The following is a 21034-nucleotide window of genomic DNA, read 5'->3' as shown; positions in this document are numbered from 1 at the left end:
TTATCTTTTTCTGTGAGACTAGAGATGTCGCCGTGGAATGGTGTTGTGGAAAAATGCAGTTACAATTAAAACATACCTTTAAATAAAAATAATTGAATACAATTAAGAAGTTTTGTTTGGGGGAACTATTTCAGGATTTCTTATTGTGTACCTGATGTCATTAACTTATAAAATAAACTAATGACAAAATATAAACTGTTCATTTTAAATACTTAATAACAGACCCTTGCTTGCTATTCCATGAATTTGGTCTATGGGATGGGCTCTATACTATCAGGATTCCCAAAATCAGTTTTCCAAACAGGAGTAGACATGCTTGAGATACATATGACCAGAGGGACTATTATGTGAGTGACTACCTGGAGTGAAGTTTTGGCTGAAATTAAATGTAGTATCAGTTAGTATCTGATCTGACTTGTATTGGGAGAAATCAAGCTGAAGTAGACTCCAGGGTGATTGACTCAATCTAATAGACTGCTTCCATCTTTAACTATGATCCTGTGGAAGCAGGAAAAGATAAATAAATCCACAACAAAAATTCATTCTATTGGAGGAGGAAAGCAAGGAAAGAAAATGCTAATCTGAAAAATATCTGGCAAAAATAGCACTTTAGTATAACTGTAAGCATGGCACAATTGTTATAGATTTGGAAGAGCGAACTCTATTCATTGCAACAAAGCTATCTGATAAATTTTTTACAGAAACTTTATTATGTCGTCTTATCCTGCTATTTGTCAAGGTCAGTGACAGTGGGACAAGTTTGGTGGGATTCTCCCATCAATCCACCAGGGTGCACTGTACTAACATTAGTTCCACTAGTGAAACTGTTTAGTAATCACTGCTCCTTCCCAAGAGGCTTTGACTAAATGCAGCTGCATGATGCATGTGCTTACAGGAGGGCACCTTCAGGTTAAGAAAACACTAATTTATGTCTGAAAATGGTTCTCGGGTAAACTGCTACCAAGACATGAAAAACTGGATCTGAAGGAGCACTATCTTAAGGAAAAAGCTAAAGTATAATGCCAAAGATTCTGTGGGTTATTAGACCTACTGTATGTAATCAATATATTTTAATATAGAGATAATTTATATATATGGCTTGATCCTGCAAATTATTGAGCATCCATGACTCCCGCTGATTCCAAGGATATGGCCCATAATCTCTATATTAAAATAATAGTAAAGGTTTGACATAACCCTTCAAAAGCCATGGCATTCAGAGTTAAAGCTTCCTACTGGCACTCTGAGGAATTGTCTGCACATAGTTATTCAGGAATAGCTATTTGGAATAACTCCATACATGGACACTCTTATTGCAGAATACGAATGTTGATGCATAGAATTATTCCAGAATAGCTATTACATTTTAAATTGACAACTGTACCTTATTCCCGAATAATTCTCCTGTATAGACAAGCCCTTATGCATGTTGGCATGCTTGCATGTATGGGTCTGTGTTTTTTATTTTTATTTTTTTTTGGATCATATATGTGTGCAAATTTTAGTGCTCCTGGAAGAAGGTATATCTTGAATGAATGCATTCTTCTGTTATCTCCAGAAAAGATACAACTGTAGAAATACAAACGTCCACACAGCCACACCAATTTGCTTAACCCTGAACAGCTATGTTATATGAAACAAGTTGATTACTGCAGTTTTTAAATAGGTGACCACATCAGAGAACCCACAAAAACAACTGGTACGAATTGGTGGCATCCTCTTGGCAGTCTCAGAAAAGAGCCTTTGGAGTGAATGGACATGCAGGTTGAAATCCTTTCTCACTCCTAATAGTGATCTCTTCAGACTGCAGGTCAAGATTGAGGTGTATAGGTTGTGCTAGATGACGGAAGCTTGTATATATTGGTACTACATATTCTAAACCCTAGAAAATATACTCTATCTGATACATTTTACTTCATAAAATCTAGCTAAGTTCCATGCCGTGCTTTTATTAGCAACAAGAACATGATAATTAGCCAAAGGGAAATAGAGAATAAACAAGAAGTAGGTTACGAGGCTTTTTGTATTTTCCTTATCCATTCTATTTGCTTTAAAACTCCTTATGTTACACTCCTATATTAAAAAGAAAAGGAGTACTTGTGGCACCTTAGAGACTAACCAATTTATTTGAGCATAAGCTTTCGTGAGCTACAGCTCACTTCATCGGATGCATCCGATGAAGTGAGCTGTAGCTCACGAAAGCTTATGCTCAAATAAATTGGTAAGTCTCTAAGGTGCCACAAGTACTCCTTTTCTTTTTGCAAATAGAGACTAACACGGCTGTTACTCTGAATCCTATATTAAAGTGGGCTTTCTGCTGCACAATACTGGCCATATCTATTAGCAGACGGAGTGAATCAAAGCTAAGTGCTTCCCAAACTAACTAAAAATGCAGGTCCCAAACCCTTTCACTTATGTTTGGGGGAAGAGGGGGCAGAAGTACTGATATTTGAGTTGGACAATTTTGCACTATGTTTGGAACGCAGTACATTAGTCATCTGATCCATTTGTTCATCAAATATGACTTTCTCAAACTTCTAAAAAAATGTTTTGTTGGGTCCTTTTCTTTTTCTTTCTTTCTTTCTTTTCTCAGATCTCACTCTGGGACTCATCTGGTGCTATCTCACTTGATTATTATGCTTGCCTCCACAGCTCTGCCTCTATTAAGAGAATTGCAACAACCCTAGGTGAATTCCTTGCATTCCAAGCCAAAAGCAGAACAGATTTAGAAACTAATACTGCTTGGCTGATGATCACTGCCATTCCCTTTTCTATCACTTTTCTCTTTAATTTAATAAAATCCAAGACCTTAACATTATATTTTTGGAATTGGACCTAGAAGCTGTGCTAGCTATTTCTCTGTTAATGGTTCTCTGAATCCTTGCATCTGTGATAGTAATAAGAAAAACGACACACACTCCAGGTCTGAGCTTGGAAGCTGGCACCTGTTGCCTTTCAGCTCAGGAGTCAACTTGACTCAGAATGAGATGGAACTCTACTGATTAAGATACATTAAGTGATGCTGCATTTTAATCCATATTAAAGACAATCGTTTCTATTTCTGTTCAATGAGTATCTTCTTGGCTGATTTTAAAAAAAAAACAAATATTGTGAATTCAGTTACTTGCCAGTCATTGTCACATGTGAATCTAGTGTCAACAGCTCAATAATGCTCTTGTCGAACCCTGATAACATTCAGCATTCATTTTTTTCATTAAATTTAAGATGCTATAACACATCAAATGGTTTGGGCCCTGGCAATCTAAAAGACCCTCCTTGATTGCTCTGAAACAGTTATGATCCTCAGAGGCGCCTGAGCTAATACTCTGCTTTAAAACAGAGGGGTCTGTTGATAGCTCCTCTCTTCAAAAGGGATCCTTTACTTTGACATGTTCTTGGAAAGACAGGATTTATTTACATTCATGGCATGGCTCTTCTTGGATTTTTTCAGGAGGGGTACAGGGTATTGGGATGACTGATTACTTGGCGTTAGTTTCAATATTTGATGAGGTCCTTAAGTATTCTTGATCTGTCTGTATATGTATATGTTGCAAAGTGGCTCTTGGTGGTAAAATATATTTGTGCGAAGCATGCTTATCCTTGGGTATAATTTATATGTGCACAAACCCTTATGGTTTTAGATAGTCAAAATATACAGTGATAGTATGTAGTTAACCAGTGGAAGAACAATCATTCCCCCTTGCCCTCACAACGAACAAGCAACACTAAGGTAATGGCACCACCCAGCAAAAGCCTCTAAACATAAAGTTAAAGCTGATGAGTAATTTTATATGGGTAGGAGGGAGATTTAGTTGGCATAGTCTCAAAGTGGTTATCGTTAAACTGCAGGGTAACTCTTAATAATAAATGTCCAGGTCTGACCTCTAGGGGTTGTTAACTGTCTGCATTTACTGAGGGGTAAAGGTTAAACGAGAACTTGGTCATCCTGAATACATTCCTTGTATATTTAGGACTCACGGACTGCAATAGAAGATAAAGTTGCACGGGCAGTACCAGCATGTCTGAAGCAAAGTGAGAGAGAGAGAGAGAGGAAAAACTGTGATGGGATAAAAGTCTTTGCTACTCTACTTCTGACGGTATACATACAGTACTAAATACCAACATTCAATATTTGGGAGCCATGGCCTGTTTCCAAACCTGCCAGCATTTGAGATGTAAAGTCAATACTGGAGGGAAATACACCTTTTAAAGTAATTGAAATACATTGCACTAGGAGAAGTTTGCTTTAAACTTTCTTTTTGAGATTCAGAGGGGAAAACACTTACATTAAATATGAACAGTTGGAATGTGCTATTGAAAGCCTCTGAACCCTTGTGTAGTTAATACCATAATAAGGGCTGATGGAGCATTATGGGCCAAATTTGGAGAGCTACTGAGTACCTGCAACTCCCATTGCAATCAATGGAAGTTGCAGGTGTACAGCTGCTGTCAGGTTTTAGCGCTGAGCTTGGATGACTGACTCAAAAGGAAAAGCCATAAGGAAAATTAATTAGTGGAAGAAATATGTCACTGCCCCTGCTCAGCTGGTAGGTACATATTGGAGAAAGATGATATTGGGTATCAGGGCCTGCACCAAAAAATTTGGCAGAAATCAAAATGCCCTGTTGTAGTTACTAGGCTTGAGGAAAACTTTCATAGAAGATTATATAACCCCTATTACACTATTTATTTATTTATTTATTTATTACATTTCTTATATAACACCATAGAGAGTCTATTTGGGGCACTCTGATCTCTCACATGCAAAGGTAAATATGTATGTAAGGCTTATAAAATATGTATTGAAATAAAATTTAGGCACTGAAGTGACATAATGAACCAAATTCTTTCCTGGTGTAGCTCCATTAACCTAAGTTGATTAACCACAGCTGAGTATATTTGCCCCATTATTTTCCTGGATAAATATTTATTTTGGTAATAAATTTATTTATTCAACAAGCAAACAAAATATTGATTTTACTATAAGTGCTAATTTACGAAAGTTATATTATTTACTCAGATCATAATGATTTTAAAGAAGTCATTACACTGCTAAACAAAATCATTTTTGATCCAAAAGGTGGTAAAACCTCTGAAGAAGTTATTGTCCTTTGTTAATAATGGCTCCAAAAGAGCCAATAAACCAAGAACTAAAAATCCTGTCAGTGTGACTACTGCTCATGTACTGTCAGGGATGAATGCTGGGAAAGAGCACAAAGCCAAAACGAATGGGTTGTGGTGCTAGGAAAATACGCTTCGACTTGTGGGTCTTTGTACGCTCAGTTTCTCATGGACTAGCATAGAGCTGTTGTGTTTGGGTTTCCATTGCTGGCTGTGTTCAGGAAAGTTTTTATTATTATTATTACTGCTACTAGTACTTTTGTGGTAGAGCCCAGAGGCATCAGTTTGTGGACCAGAGCCAGGCAGTGCACAGACTTAGCAGAAATATAGTCAGGGTCACAAAGGATTTAAAATCAACATGTAAAACCAGAGACAATGAGTGGATACAACAATCATATGAGGGAATGCAAGGAAACAAAATCATATGATTGGTGTGCTATACAGTGGTTAGAGCACACCACTGTTTAGCCATTGTTATATTTAAATCCCTCCTCTTGACTCTCTCCCCACACAAAGAAAAAAGTATACATTGAATTAAATTAAAAAAGTTTCTATTTGGTTTGTACTACTCCTTTCCACACAAAACCAAGAGACCCAATTCTGCTTCCATTCAAGTCCAATGACCGTTTGCTTCAAAAGGAACAGGAATGGGGATTAAATGTTGACCGTTCGACCAGATGATTCCTGAAATAGGCTGAGATTTTGCATCAGTTCTGGTTCCTTTGACTTTTGACTTTGTAGTTTGTTTCACTTTATTTCCCCATAGTATCTTCTGCATAGTGTGTCTGCATCTCAGAACACCACAGTCAGATGTAATAGTATGGCATATAAGCATTTTTCATAGTAATTTAAAGTAGAAATGAGTCCGAGTTGAAAAATTTTATGTCTGAGACTTTGCTTTAGCTCAAGGGCCAAATGTGGTGTTCACATCCACATCAGGTGCTGACCTTCCCCAAAGTTAGGGATGACTGGATCCAGGGTTCTGGTTCAGACCCTTCTTTAAACAATATATGAGGGAGAATGGAGAAAGTAGTTGTAGTATGGTCTCTGTCTCAGGTTGAATTGAAAAGGGTAGCTTTTAAGGTGAGATTTGAAGACAGGGCTGCTCATGGGACAGAAAATAGAGACTGTCAAATAAATGGGGCAGCGCAAATGTAGAAGTGAGCCTCAAGTTCATGGAATTTGCAAGAGGGAAGGGAGATCAAGATTCAATAAATATAGAGAGTGCAGAAATAAATAGGTTGATGTGAAATGAGGTGCATGCAATGGAGCAAGTCTGTTGATATTATGAAACCCAGAATGGCAATTTTGAGTTTCATCTGAATATGAACAGGAAGCTGATGGAGAATGCAGAGTTCACACTGTATACGATGCGACTGTATTTCCTGGACCAAGACTGAGTAGTGTGGATGTCAGGGGCCCTGTATTCTATTTAGACCCTCTGTATTTTTGAGAATGGGATTTAGGAAGACTATAAAAGAGTTTGCTTTGTAGTAGTGACACCTATTGTACTAAGAAGGGTGAATATAAAGAAAATAAAGCAAGAGTGATGGGAAATCCTCTAAAGCATTTTCACGTAAACAGAATTTATACTTGTCAAGGAAGGAAGACTTTAAAAAACCCACTGAAAAAGTTTGAGCTCTACTACTTTCATCTTTATTCTCTGAGAAGTTTCAAATATCAAGAGCAGAGAGGGAGATTGAATCTCTAATTAGTAAAGGGGGCAGGTAAGACATTAATTGATTTGTTATGCTACCGCTTTGTCCTGTGCTGTATTTCAGAAAAATAAGACAGCTGTAATATTCTTCAGCAACAGAGCACAGATTTTCATATGCTAGAGAGTTAGAAAATGTTGTTGCCTATTGTACTGGTGAGCCTGTACTTTTCACCTTTGTGACAGTCTGTACTGCTGTGTTCACCCCTTTTACAGGACTCTGATAAATCTTGTACAAAGGATGCCTTGTGAGGTATCATTTGAAAACTCATAGTTTGCTGATCAGTATTGTCCTGGTAAAATATGTGTGGCGACATTGTATGTAAAGTTATAAGATTCTACGGTATAGTATTATTAAAAGCACCCACAAACCAGTGAGCCAGTGCCTCAGCCAGGTGTCAGCAAAATCAAATGGACTATCACCTGGTTAAGTGGCCATTCTTTGGAAGGGAACAGGATATGGAAAGATTTACATTTTGATGAAAAGCAGCAGGGGTTCCCACCCATATGGATTTTCTGTCTCCTGAAACTCTGCTGGAGATGATTCTTAAAGAAGAGGAAAAATATAAGAAGGAAGAACAAAGGCCCCAAATCATCTCTCCATTCATCTCTACTCATAGCATTGACAACACTTGAAGGACAAAGGAAGCATCACTGGACTGGGGAGAGATCCTGGCTGAAAGGAATTCAGCCAGTAAGACTGCTATAACAGGAGGTGCAGCATGGGGCATGGGTCACTTGCTGGAGGATTCTCTGCAACTTGAAGTCTTTAAACCACGATTTGAGGACTTCAATAGCTCAGACACAGGTTAGGGCAGTGGTCCCCAACCTTTCTGTGGGAATAGCATATTCCTATTCCCAGAAGACTGTGGTGGGTGCCAGACACCCTGCCGCCGAGAAGTGGCAGCAGCAAGAAGCGTCGCTGCCGAAATGCCACCGAGAAACGGCAGTGCTTCTCGGCGACATTTCAGTGGGTGGTTCTCCAGTGGCCGCGCTCGGTGGCAGCATTTTGGCGGCACGGTGTCAGGCGGGCACACACAACTGTCCTGGTGGGTGCCATTGCACCCACAGGCACCCCGTTGGGGACCCCTGGGTTAGGGGCTTGTTACAGGAGTGGGTGGGTGAAATTCTGTGGCCTGCATTGTGCAGGAGGTCAGACTAGACGATCATAATGATCCATTCTGACCTTAAAGTCTATGATTCTATGAGTCCTTTGCTTTGAATTCACTTTAGCTTGTTAAGTTAGGCATTAGTTGTGATTTACTTTTATTTTCTTGTGACCAATTCTGACTTTTCTTTTTCATTACTTGTAATTAGGGCTGTCAATTAATCACAGTTAACTCATGTGATTAACTAAAAAAATTAATTGTTATTAAAAAATTATTATGATTAATCACACTGTTAAACAATAGAATATCAATTGAAATTTATTAAATATTTATTAATTTTTTCTACATTTTCATATATATTGTATTCTGTGTTGTAACTGAAATCAGTGTATATTATTTTTGATTATATATACTTGCACTGTAAAATGACTAAGAAATAGTGTTTTTCAGTTTACCTCATACAAGTACTGGTGTGCAATCTCTTTGTTGTGAAAGTGTGTAGTTTTTTTGTTACATAACTGCACTCAAAAACAAAACAATGTAAAACTTCAGAACCTACAAGTCCACTCAGTCCTACTTCTTGCTCGGCCAATTGCTAAGACAAACAAGTTTGTTTATATTTACAGGAGATAATTTTGCCCTCTTCTTATTTACAATGTCACTAGAAAGTGAGAACAGGCATTTGCATGACATTGCAAGGTATTTACATGCTAGATATGCTAAATATTTGTATGCCCTTCCATGCTTTGGCCCGCATTCCAGAGGACATGTTTCCTTGTTGATGTTGCTCATTAAAAAAATAATGTGTAAATTAAATTTGTGACTGAACTTCTAGGGGGAGAATTGTATGTCCCCTGCTCTGTTTTACCTGCAGTCTGCTATATATTTCATGTTATAGCCGTCTCGGATGATGACCCAGCACATGTTCATTTTAAGAAGACTTTCACTGCAGATTTGACAAAATGCAAATAAGGTACCAATGTGAGATTTCTAAAGATAGCTACAGCACTCAACCCAAGGTTTAAGAATCTGAAGTACTTTCCAAAATCTGAGAGGGATGAGGTGTGGAGCATGCTTTCAGAAGTCTTAAAAGAGCAACACTCTGATGCAGAAACTACAGAACCCGAACTACCAAAAAAAAAAAAAAAATTAACCTTCTGCTGGTGGCATGTGACTCAGATAGTGAAAATGAACATGCATTGGTCTGCACTGCTTTGGATTGTTATTGAGCAGAACCCATCATCAGCATGACTGTACACTTTGTATTCGGTGTTGTAATTGAAATCAATATATTTGAAAATGTAGAAAACATCCACAAATATTTAAATAAATGGTATTCTATTATTGTTTACCAGTGCGATTAATCGCAATTAATTTTTTTAATTGCGTGATTAATCATGATTAATTTTTTAATTGCTTGACAGCCCTACTTGTAATCACTTAAAATCTATATTTCTGTAGTTAATAAACTTGTTTTACTGTTTTATCTAAACAAGTGTGTTTGGATTGATATGTTTGGGAAACTCCATTTGCGATAACAGAATTTGTGCATATTATTTTCTATTAATAAAATGATCAGACTTTATATGAGCTTATATTGTCCAGGAGAGTGCCGGGCACATTTCTGGGGGGAAGTCTGGGACTGGGAATTTGCTGGTGTTGCTCTACAGTGTAATTCAAGAGTGGCTGGCCATAGCACTCATACAGTATAACTGGGAGTAATTTACATGCTGGAGGCTGTGTGAGAGCAGACCAGGAGTGGTTGCTCTCATAGTGAAGCAATGTAAAAGGCACCCCAGATTGGAGAATTGAGAGGACACAGTTTTTCAACAGTCCAGACTGTATCCTGGATAATGTCACAATCATATTTTGGAAATACTGGATTTTTGTGGGTTTGTTTTAATTTTAAATTGTTTTTTGAGGAGCCAGTTTTAAAGATCTGGAATTCCTTTCATTTAAAAAACAATGCATGGAGAATCATTAAAGCAATATGTTCTCTTCTAAAAGGTTGCTGTGGTACAAACCTAAAAACATTTGCAAGAGTGGCATAGTTCATGTATCTATGTACAACGTAGGACATTAGAAAGCTGTGAAAGATGAGGAGAAGAAAAGATGGAGGGAAGGATATATTTTAATCAGGACTGGATTGGAACTCAGGGCCGACCTTCACATGTAATGGTGTCTGTCATAACTCTGGAGTCCCAGATTTCATGCAGAAACTTCATAGTATCACTGCTGAATCCTTTGAAAGTTATAATCAATTAAGGTGTTTAGTAGTGTTAGCTTGATTCATGATTTGGAACCAAAGCTGCTTTTCATTTCAAGATAGTATATAAGAAGTAATATTGTGATCTAGATTTGGATTTGGGTGTTACAAGAATCTTTATAAAAGCAGTATATGCATATGTATCATGTATGTAGATAGTTAATACGAAGAGTTATTGACATAGCATTGGTCATTGTTTGTTAGCTCAATAAAGTTATTAGGCACTGCAAAAGGCTTCCTGACTACAGATCTTAACAGTGGGGATATCTAACCTTCAGGAGAATAAAATACTGATTTTTTTAATATGGTTTCAAGGTCTATGTAGATATCTTGGAAACTTCTAGAGCAAGGATACTGCTGTGTAAAATGTGTATACACTGGTTCAGTGTGTGTTCTGTATAGGTACAGCACTTAGGACAATCGAGTCCTTGTCCAAGACTACAACACCTAGGCACTACAGTAATACAAATAATAAATAATGATCGTAATTAATCCATGAGCTGAAAGCATACAGGCACCAGAACTGTCAAAGAGATAGAACCTAGAGACTTTGGCTCCCAAACATAGCTCTCTACCACTTGAACTAAATCTCGTAGGGATGTTTACACTAGAACAGGAAAGTGTAAATTCCATCTTGAGGAGACATATCTGCACTAGCTCTGATTGAGCTAGTGTGCTAAAAAAAGAAGTGTAGCTCAGCAAAGTGAGTGTTGGGAGGGGCTAGTCACCCTGAATATGATCCCGTTCGAGACTATAGTGTGGTATGTACTGGGGTGACTGGCCTTTTGTGACATCACAGCTACACTTCTGTTTTTAACACAATCAGAACTAGTGCAGGTATGTGTTCATGAACTGGAATTTACACTTTCCAGCTCTAGTGTAGGCATACCCTTAATCTCTTTTAGTTGTTGTAGTTTTGGGGTTCCTGTCCTTTGTACCAACTACTAGAAGGAGACATGGTCAAATGCTTTGATAGTATAAGATATTGGAATGGCAGCAAAGCCTTTTTGGGTCTCACTTAGCCTTAGATCAGTTTTATGGTCATTAAGTGTTAGTGCTTGTCTACACAGGAAAGTTACACTGGTATAAGGTAAGGTGTGAATTTAAACCAATATAGTTATACCAGTATATCCACCAATGTGGATACTCTTACTCTGGAATAAATGCATTTCAGTTTATTTTATTTCTCTTTGGAAGGGATTAAATCTAATCTCCCCCGAAAAGCAGTCTTTTTTCTGGAACAAGGTTGTCTACATGGGGAGTTATACTGGTATAATTAAACTAGCAAAGCTATATCAATATTAATGTACCAATATAACTGGTAAAACTTTCCCACATAGACAAGCACTTAGATCAGAACAGATTAACATTGTTCCCAATGGAATTACTAAAAAGATTACCACATAGTTTCAACAAAATATTGTGAGCCTCATCTCTGACTTGGATGGATCAATTACTCTGAGGGCTGATAAGCTGTCAGTAGTGCTTTCTCCAGATCTATTCTGTCTTTGTTCTAAGTGCTGAGACTTATCATGTTGTTACAGCATAGGTTCCACAAAATAATGCTTGCCATTTCACCGTGACTGAGCCATATTTGTACCTCTTCTGCCATGCAGAATGCCCAGTGATGTCAGTGGGAATAACATATGTGGATTGAAGGCTATGTATGGCTTTAATAACTCCTCTTACCATGATGGTATATAAAGATGACAGAAGAAAGGCTGACAATTGCATTTTCTGGAGAACTAAATTGCTCTTTTGTTTTTTAAAAGACGTTCTTTATCATTTGATTGTTATTTTCTCCCCCACTCCTCGCCTGAAGTCAAATAAAAAAAAGATAAAATGAGTGATGAAAAAAAGAAGACCCAGTCCTATGGTTTTTGGAGAGGTTGGTGTGGAAGGGAGGGCAGACACAAGCCAAAATAAGTGTTTGACTGTTTTGCAAGATAATCTGTACAGTGATGTAATATCAGGCACCTGGTGCAATCACATCATCATTGGTTTTAGCTTTTTTTATGACTAACAAAAAAAAATTAGCCAACAAGTAGAAAAAAAAAAGCTGTAGGCCAGATGTTCTTTGAGAATGGAATAAAGTGAGAGGTGAAGTAAGTGTTTGACAAGAATGCACAGGGAGAAGATTAATCACCACTTCAGTGTTCCATGTCCAAAATGATTGTGTCTGTGCTTGTTTATGAATGTCTGATTTTGAATTAGACAACTGGTGTTCTCATCAAAATACAAACACAGAGAATTGCTCATTTGAATAGAGGACTAATATCAGACAGATGTAAGTGATTTGGATGCCTTTAAATAAAGCAGAAAGCAGCAAACTATTAAAAGAAAAAACAAACTGTTTGTCCAAAACTACCATGATATGACTTGTTGATGGTATGAAAAATCAACTTTTCACTTCTGTTTTAAGTACACAATCATTATAATCTCCTTTTTCCAATCTCAAAGTTGGGTAGGGCTGACTTCTGTTTGGTTCTTCTGTTTATTTGTTACTTAGTTAAGTACCTAGACTGCCAGCCACCTCAAGTCTAGGCTTAAGTACAAAATAGTAAGTGCTTAAACTGTTGAGAAGATCAATCACCACATTCTAATAGTGTACGTGGCATTGTTTTTAAATTGGTAAATTACATATTTATTTTTACTGAGATTAGTAAGAATGAACTGGGAAATATAAGAAAGGTACAATATGTAAAGTGTATATGCCGCCCAGCTAGCAAGCAGCAGAATTTAGCAAGCAGCAAACTGTTCCTGACTCTAATAAATAAGTGAAATAAGAACATAACAGAAGAATATAAGAATGGCCATACTGAGTCAGATCAATTGTCCATCTAGCCCAGTATTCTCTCTTCTGACAGTGGCCAATGCTAGATGCTTCAAAGCGAATGAACATAACAGGGCAATTATCAAGTGATCCATCCCCTTTTGTGCAGTCCCAGCATCTGGCAGTCAAAGGGTTAGGAACATCCAGAGCATGGGGTTGAATCCTTGACCGTATTGTCTAATAGCTATTGATGGAGCTGTCTTCCATTAACTTATCTAGTTCTTTTTTGAACCTAGTTATAGTTTTGGCTTTCACAACATCCCCTGGAAACAAGTTCCACAGGTTGAGTGTGTGAAGAAGTACTTCCGTTTGTTTGTTTTAAACCAGCTGCCTATTAATTTCATTGGGTGACCCCTGGTTCTTGTGTTATGTGAAAGAGTAAATAATACTTACTTTCTCCATACCATTCATGATTTTATAGACATTTATCATATCCCCCTTTAGTTGTCTCTTTTCCAAGCTGAACAGTTGTAGTCTTTAATCTCTCCTCATAAGGAAACTGTTCCATACCTCTAATAATTTTTGTTGCCCTTCTCTGTACCTTGTCCATTTCCAATATGTGTCTTTTTTGAGATAAGGTGATCAGAACTGCATGCAGTATTCAAGGTGTGAGTGTACCATGGATTTGTATAGTGTCTAACATTGTTAGCTTTTTTGACTGCTGCTGAACGTTGAGTGGATGTTTTCAGAGAACTATCCACAATGACTCCAAGATCTCTTTCTTGAGTGGTGACAGCTAATTTAGAACCCATCGTTTTGTATGTATAGTCGGGATTATGGTTCCCAATATCCATTACTTTGTATTTATCAACATTGAATTTCATCTGCCATTTTGTTCTGCAGCGACCCAGGTTTGTAAGATTCCTTTGGAACTCTTCACAGTCAGCTTTGGACTTAACTATCTTGAGTAATTTTGTATCATCTGCAAACTTTGCCACCTCACTGTTTACCCCTTTTTCCAGATCATTTATGAATATGGTGTCCGTACAGATCCCTGAGGTATATCACTAGTTACCTTTCTCCATTCTGAATAGTGACCATTTATTTCTATCATTTGTTTCTTGTCTTTTATCCAGTTACTGATCCGTGAGAGGACCTTCCCTCTTATCCCATGACAGCTTAGTTTGCCTAAGAGCCTTTGGTGAGGGACCTTGTCAAAGCCTTTCTGAAAGTCCAAGTACACTATATGCACTGGATCATGCTTGTCCACATATTTGCTGACCCCCTCAAAGAACTGATATGATGTGTGTATACGTATGCACAGTAGTACACATGATATACATTGTGTGTCTATGTGTATATTTTCTTGAGAATCAGATAATTATCTTATTTTAGGATCTGGCATTAAATATTAAAGCTGAAGGAAGGAAATTGGAGATATTTTAGAAAACTACAAATACAACAAATAAAATTGGTTGGATATTATTACACTGTACCGCAACAAAGATGAATATGTATTTATCACTTATGTATTTGGTCACATATTCTGTTCATAATAAATAATTTTGCAAGCAAATCTTGGAAGCGCTGATCATAAATATAATAAAAATTGTAATTATGCTTTTCAAAGTGGGACCCTGATATTGATTGAAGTCTCTATGAAATACTGTAATAGTAATAATAATAATAATTTATTGCTAATCATAAAATTACCCTATGAAACTTCTCACATGATGGTCAACAGACACTTTGTGCAAAGAAAACAAATAACCACCCTAGCTCATGCATGTGCAGATGAATATTGCTAGATAAAGGTATATATGCAGTATCATCTTTGTTATCCAAATATCAATTATCCAATTGTCATATCCTCTGTCTACTAATTAACTCAAACATTCTCTTGATTATTTGAATGTATTCAGTGTTCCCCATGACACTGAGATTATTAACACTGCTTTGTAAATATTGTTGAGGTTTTTCCTTTTGTCTTAAGTGCTGTGTGTATCATGATGAGTGGAACTGGAGTCAGAGGGCTCAGATTCTCTGGAGGGCCTATTATGGAGGGTGTGACAGATATGGCAATTTTCTGCAATATCTTTGGGAGCTCATATTGGATTAAGTTTAAATAGCTGTGGAGTCCATTGTATTATAAATGCAAAGTTTATGTATTATTCTGGAACTGTATGTAACTTGTCTAGGGGGAAATCATGGCCTATGTAAACGCTAGGATGCATTTTGAGCTTCAAAGAACTATTTTGAACAATGTGCAAGACAAGAAGGAACTTCTAGGACAAACAAAGTTAAATGAATATTCTAGGAAATAGCTGAGGGAAGGGGAATGCAAATTCCCCCCTCTAGACCCAACCTTTTGAAGCTACGCCCCGTCGAGAGAATCATTGTCTGACTGATTACATAGTCATAGTTTCTGAAGATCAAAGACCTGAGCTGTGTAAAAGAAAGGCTAGCTTATGCATAGGTGTGCTTGTCCTGAGCCAAGATGGTTATGAACTTATCATCCCAGGAAAACTTTTTTGTGGGGTGTGCAGGACTGATCTTCTATCAGAGCGCTTGTAGGAGATGGGGATTATTGCTGGTAAGCTTACTAGGATGCATTAGATTTTTTGTATTGTTTTAAATATGTTTTCTTTATAATGCTTTCACATTAAGAATAAATGTGCCTGCTTAAGAAGGGCTGTGTTCTAATTGTGGGCAATTACACTGTTTATAGCCTCTGAGGAGAAAGCAAAGCATAGATACAGGCTCGTTAGGCTGTCTGACTTGCTGGGGAACTCACAGTGTAGGCAGGGAGCTATGCAGCCTGGGAAAACCCTGGTCAGGAGGGAGAGCGACATAGGTCTCTGCCCGAGAGAGGTGATGGCTGAGGAGCCAGGAGTCTAGAGTGGATGTCCTTGCTGGACAATGCAGGGGTAGTACAGGTGCAGTTGGTCCGAACGGTGACAGAGGGGACACCAGGGGAACGGAGAACACAGGGAGTTAAGCTTAAAGAAACCCAGCCACATGGACAGGGCAGTCCACTTAATAAAGTTCCATTTGTTCAGCTTAACCTTCATTCAGCAATCCTGTTTGCAAAAGTTCACTCTCCTTTTATCTGGACATTCTCATTCCTTGTCTTCTGTAAAGATGGGCCTGTTTGAAAGAGTTTGGATTTTAGGGTTGATTCAGAGGCTATCCAAATTCAACTCTTAATCTAATGAAGCTGGTATTTTGATTTCTCTGCTTCCATTCCCCACCCAAAGCCAATCACAAAAAAGAAAAAAAAAGGAGCCAGGGACGGGGGACTGTAGCCAAACATTTCAGAACTATTACGATTCAGTTTAGAATTTCTGTCGAGAAATGGCTGAAGTACAGGATGTGAAATGGCATTGTTATGTTTGTGTCTCAGTGATCCCTGGTTAGGTCTAAAAAGTTTTTTGTTGATTTTTTGTTTTTAAGAAGCTTTTTCTGCTGGGTTCTTTTTGGGATCTGACAGCCAAGCTGCATTCTATCCTTCTCATGTATCACCACCATCTTATAAATATACCGCCTCCTTGAAGTGTGGTTTAAGTTTCCACCCTTTTCTCGCCCTCGTGCTTGCTATCACCCCTGTTTGGAGTGACTTTGCACCCCTCTCCTCATGTGGGTCGGGTCCTGGCTTCTTTTCTGGCACCTGATGCCTCCATCCAAGTGCGCTTCTCACTGTGCCTTTTCACAGGGTGCTGCTCCTTGAGAAAACAAAGACTAATACTGCTACCTGACAAGGAGTGTAAAGCCTAGTATGCAGGAGCAATAAAGTAAATGCAAAAAGAAAAGGAGTAGTTGTGGCACCTTAGTGACTAACCAATTTATTTGAGCATAAGCTTTCGTGAGCTACAGCTCACTTCATCGGATGCATACTGTGGAAAGTGTAGAAGATCTTATTATATACACACAAAGCATGAAAAAATACCTCCTCCCACCCCACTCTCCTGCTGGTAATAGCTTATCTGAAGTGATCACTCTCCTTACAATGTGTATGATAATCAAGTTGGGCCATTTCCAGCACAAATCCTGAAAAAAGTAAATACAACAAACTCTGGCAAAGGAATGACACCCAGAATAATAGTATAACAAAGAAAAGGCGTACTTGTGGCACCTTAGAGACTAACCAATTTATTTGAGCATAAGCTTTCGTGAGCTACAGCTCACTTCATCGGTGAAGTGAGCTGTAGCTCACGAAAGCTTATGCTCAAATAAATTGGTTAGTCTCTAAGGTGCCACAAGTCCTCCTTTTCTTTTTGCGAATACAGACTAACACGGCTGTTACCCTGAAACCTGTCAGTATAACAAAGGGGGACTTTATTGGGAACAGGAAAATAGGATCTGGGGAAGGAATGGGCTAATGATAATAAATAATAAACGTTAATAAACCAATACCCCATTTCTTAATACTCATCAGTGGTCCAACCCCCAGCTTCCTCCCTGGCACTTTCTCAAAGCAGATGGTTCACTGAGGTTTCAAGTCCTGAGGTGGTGGAGTATTGCAGTGCTGTTGTGTTGGCCCACTTAAATAATAGTTCCCTTATTTTCTCTTCACTCCTGGGGTCTTCTCCTGACTCCAGCTGGGTTTGCTGTTCCCTGGCCTGTAATTCTCCTGAGATGTTGGCTTGCTCTTGATACTAGTTGAGATCTTTGTCCGCTGGATGCTGGTGACTACAGTGCTGGAGCTGCTTGATGCATGCAGCTTAAGAGTGTCAGAGCTGTGCAAAAACTCCTGTGGGGGGTGAGTGGGAGTTTAGCAGGGACTCTCTGAGCTGAGGTCTTCCTCTCCCATTCCAGCAGCCATACCAAAACTAAAGCTACATTCTTTCTCCTTTATGTAAAGTCAGGCTGCCCCATCTCTGTAGGGCTGTGTGGGCTTGTCTTTGGTCCAGTGAACTTTTTGTCCAGATCACACCACGCAGAAGCTTTCCTATTGGACTCAGCAGGGTTTCTAGTTCCTTCTGTCCCCACTCCTGACTCCATGCATACTGGAAAATGAGGTCAAAGGGCTATGGTTGCAGTTTTAGTTGTAGTTGTTTTGCTAGAGTCCCCTGGAGGATTGATCTGGAACACCAGGAGCTGCCAAAGTTAAAGTGCTGGCTAAATACACCCTAAATACACTTATGCAATTCCATTAGCATTGGGGACATTTTTACAGTTATTTTCAAGACAGAACCCCACTTGAGGGATCCTTTCTGACCCTTCCACAGATTATCATTTCCATGGCAGTCAGACGACCTTGCTGAATGGCTCAAACTTCTGCATAACAGAGATCTGTGTGGGTTTGTTTGTTTATGTTTCAAGATTAACTGGGATCGGCGATTCATATTGGATGCATATGAATATTTACTGATACCCACGTCTTTTGCCATTAATAATCGTGTGAAGATTACTCTTATACTAAAAAGCATTATTTCTCTTTTGCTACTTTTATAAACAAAGGAATTTTCTAAATCCCAATAATATTTAGGCCAAACACTAAGAGAGTAAGACCTTCTTTTCTGTTTATCCTATAACAAAATGCATACACTATATCTGTAAGAGCGTGTATAATTCAGAGGACCCTCAATTTTATGAAATCCCTTTTCATCCCCTGGTAACCCACTGCACATGCACTTGATTTTACAAAGGTTTTGGGCATCTCCCTTAATAAAATTCAAATGATACTGCAGTAGTATTCTTCAGGCAGTCTGGAAGCCTGAATGTATGTCCTGTAATGCTCCAAACCTCTGTCACCCTAAGGTTCAGAACTTCTGAAGTGACTCTCAAATCGAGACCTCCCGCATGGTAATACACTGTGTCACCAGAGTAATCTTTGGGCAAGACTGACATGTAATTCTGCTGAATGTGTATAAGGCCACTAAATCCTCCTGCAAACAACCTCAGGTATTGTGATGTCACAGTCACCCACACACAGCTTACTTGTGAAATGGAACTTCCTGCTGCAGTATTTTAAATATGAATAATTCTTTTCTTACCTTAGTCTCCTCAAATAATTTGATTTTAGAAACACAATAGAGACGTATATCTTGATACAAGCATCTCCAAAGTTCAGGTGCATTTGGACCTGATGTTTTGGTGTGGATATGTGAATTTAGTGGCAGGAACCTAGGCATTGCAATACTGAAGCACACCAGTTTCTAATCTTGGCCAGTATCTTGTCTTCAGCAGTGCCGCATACCAGATGATCCAGAGAAAGGTGCAAGAAATCCTGCAGTAGGTAGCTACTGAAGAACCTGCCCATGGGAAATGTTTATTCCTAACTCCTGACAAATAGGGAGTGGTGTATGCCTTGAAACGTAAGGTTTTGTATCCCTTCCAAAACTCGTGTGTTTTTAAATTTTTAAAAAATCCTTATAATATAACTCTGGATGTTCTCATTATCCATATAATGTTCAAATCTTTTTTTTGAATCCAGCTAAGTTCTTGGTCCTAACAATATCTTATAGCATTAAATGTTCTTGAAAGAAGCTGGTTTGACAGCACTGGAGATTGAGGTCCTTTTTAGCCACCCAGTAAAAACATCATGGGCGCTACAGTACATGGTTGCCACACTGCCCTGACAACATTCCTCAGCTCTGTCTTGAAGGCACCACCTATGGAGATAAAATTTTACTCTTATCATTCAGTTCTAGGTCTCTCTGTCAAGAGTGTTAACAAAGAGGCAAGTTAGTGCCAATTGTAGTCATAGCTTTTTGATGTGGAGACTTGTTCATCAGGAAGTGAGATCACTAGATTCATTTTCACAGAGGCTGCCTAACGGTCGCAAGTGTGTAACAATTTTGATCCCCATTCAACTGGGATGGATTTAAATAGGCAAAACCCAGCAAATTACTTATTACCAATCCTTTAAATCATCCAGTTCCCCAGTACTTTGAGATGCCTGGATGAAAAGAGGTACAAAGTGCATTGTGACCAAAACAGCAAGATACACTTTGTGAAACAGGTAGGTGTTGGTGGGTAGCCTTGTTGGTCTGTATCGACAAAAACAATGAGGAGTCCGGTGGCACCTTAAAGACTAACAGATTTATTTGGGCATAAACTTTCGTGGGTAAGTTCAGATGCACCAAAGCTCATGCCCAAATAAATCTGTCAGGTAAGTGTTGTTATTCCCATTTTGCAAATGGAGAAACTCAGCCTCAGAAATGTTGAGTGTCTTTTCCAAAGTCACGTAGCAAGTCATTTGCTGAGTCTTTTGGGGTCTGATGTATGTTTATCAGGTAACATAATTTGGTAATCTGAATACAGTACTTTGCACTGCCATTTTACTTGCCAAAATCACAAGAGATATTTTCAATCTCACTATTTTAATATGGTGTTATTTCCCCCCATCGATATTAGACAAAAATGTTTTAATATATCAATAATCTTTGTACAATTAAAAATTTAATTGTACATAAATGAAGTTTCTATGTTCACTATCTTAAAAGATTAGTTCCTGCAGGCCTGCTGTTCACATCAGTAGCAATATAAAACAACAACATAGCCCCATATAATGACAAATCATCTAGCCTAAGTCTGCCAATAGCTCTTTCCACTTTAGTTCTACGAAGAGATTAAACCTCAGATCATCATTTCTCATTGAATCAGGCTATATTTTCCAGTCATGTTTGCTATCATTTTCCCTAGGTGACCCTAAAACATTTTATAATTTTATTCCATGTATCTGTCTGAGTATAAAGCTACACTCATGCATCATTTAACACTCCTCTGCTGAGAAGGTCGATGTTTTGGCAAGGTTTGGTGTTGATGTCTTTATGAATGGAAAATTTTGGTTTTACATTGTATCAGTAACCCTGTAGATGTGATATTGGGATGTAGGGATCTAATATCTTGGAAAATGCCTGGTGGGAGCCAACTCTGCTCTTGTTAGGCTTACTTTTGAAAGAGAGGCTGACTTTTGCAGCATATAAAAGTACCATTCAACTGTCCACTGAAAAATGAAAGGGTGAAGAGCAAGAAATCTGCCATTTTTATTTTGGCCCATAGTCATTAGTTTAGATAACTAGCTACTTAATTAATTTTCATAATAG

The 21034-nt window shown here is 38.3% G+C and overlaps 1 long non-coding RNA gene across 3 annotated transcripts in view; it reads left to right on the top strand.

Annotated features, from left to right (window-relative positions):
* Positions 1-21034, top strand: part of LOC142073234 (uncharacterized) — a 309657-nt gene that overhangs the window by 81384 nt on the left and 207239 nt on the right. For 2 of the 3 annotated variants that reach the window (XR_012669999.1, XR_012670000.1), the window contains one exon: positions 3972-4097. The exons of the other annotated variant lie outside the window; for it this stretch is intronic. This is a non-coding gene — a long non-coding RNA (uncharacterized LOC142073234). The remainder of the gene's footprint in view (positions 1-3971; positions 4098-21034) is intronic. 3 annotated transcript variants of the gene reach the window in all.

The sequence above is a fragment of the Caretta caretta genome, chromosome 9 (genome assembly GCF_965140235.1).
Source record: "Caretta caretta isolate rCarCar2 chromosome 9, rCarCar1.hap1, whole genome shotgun sequence".
In the NCBI taxonomy this organism is placed as follows: Eukaryota; Metazoa; Chordata; order Testudines; family Cheloniidae; genus Caretta; species Caretta caretta.
Note: the sequence above shows the minus strand (reverse complement) of the source record. Positions and strands in the feature narration are given on the sequence as shown.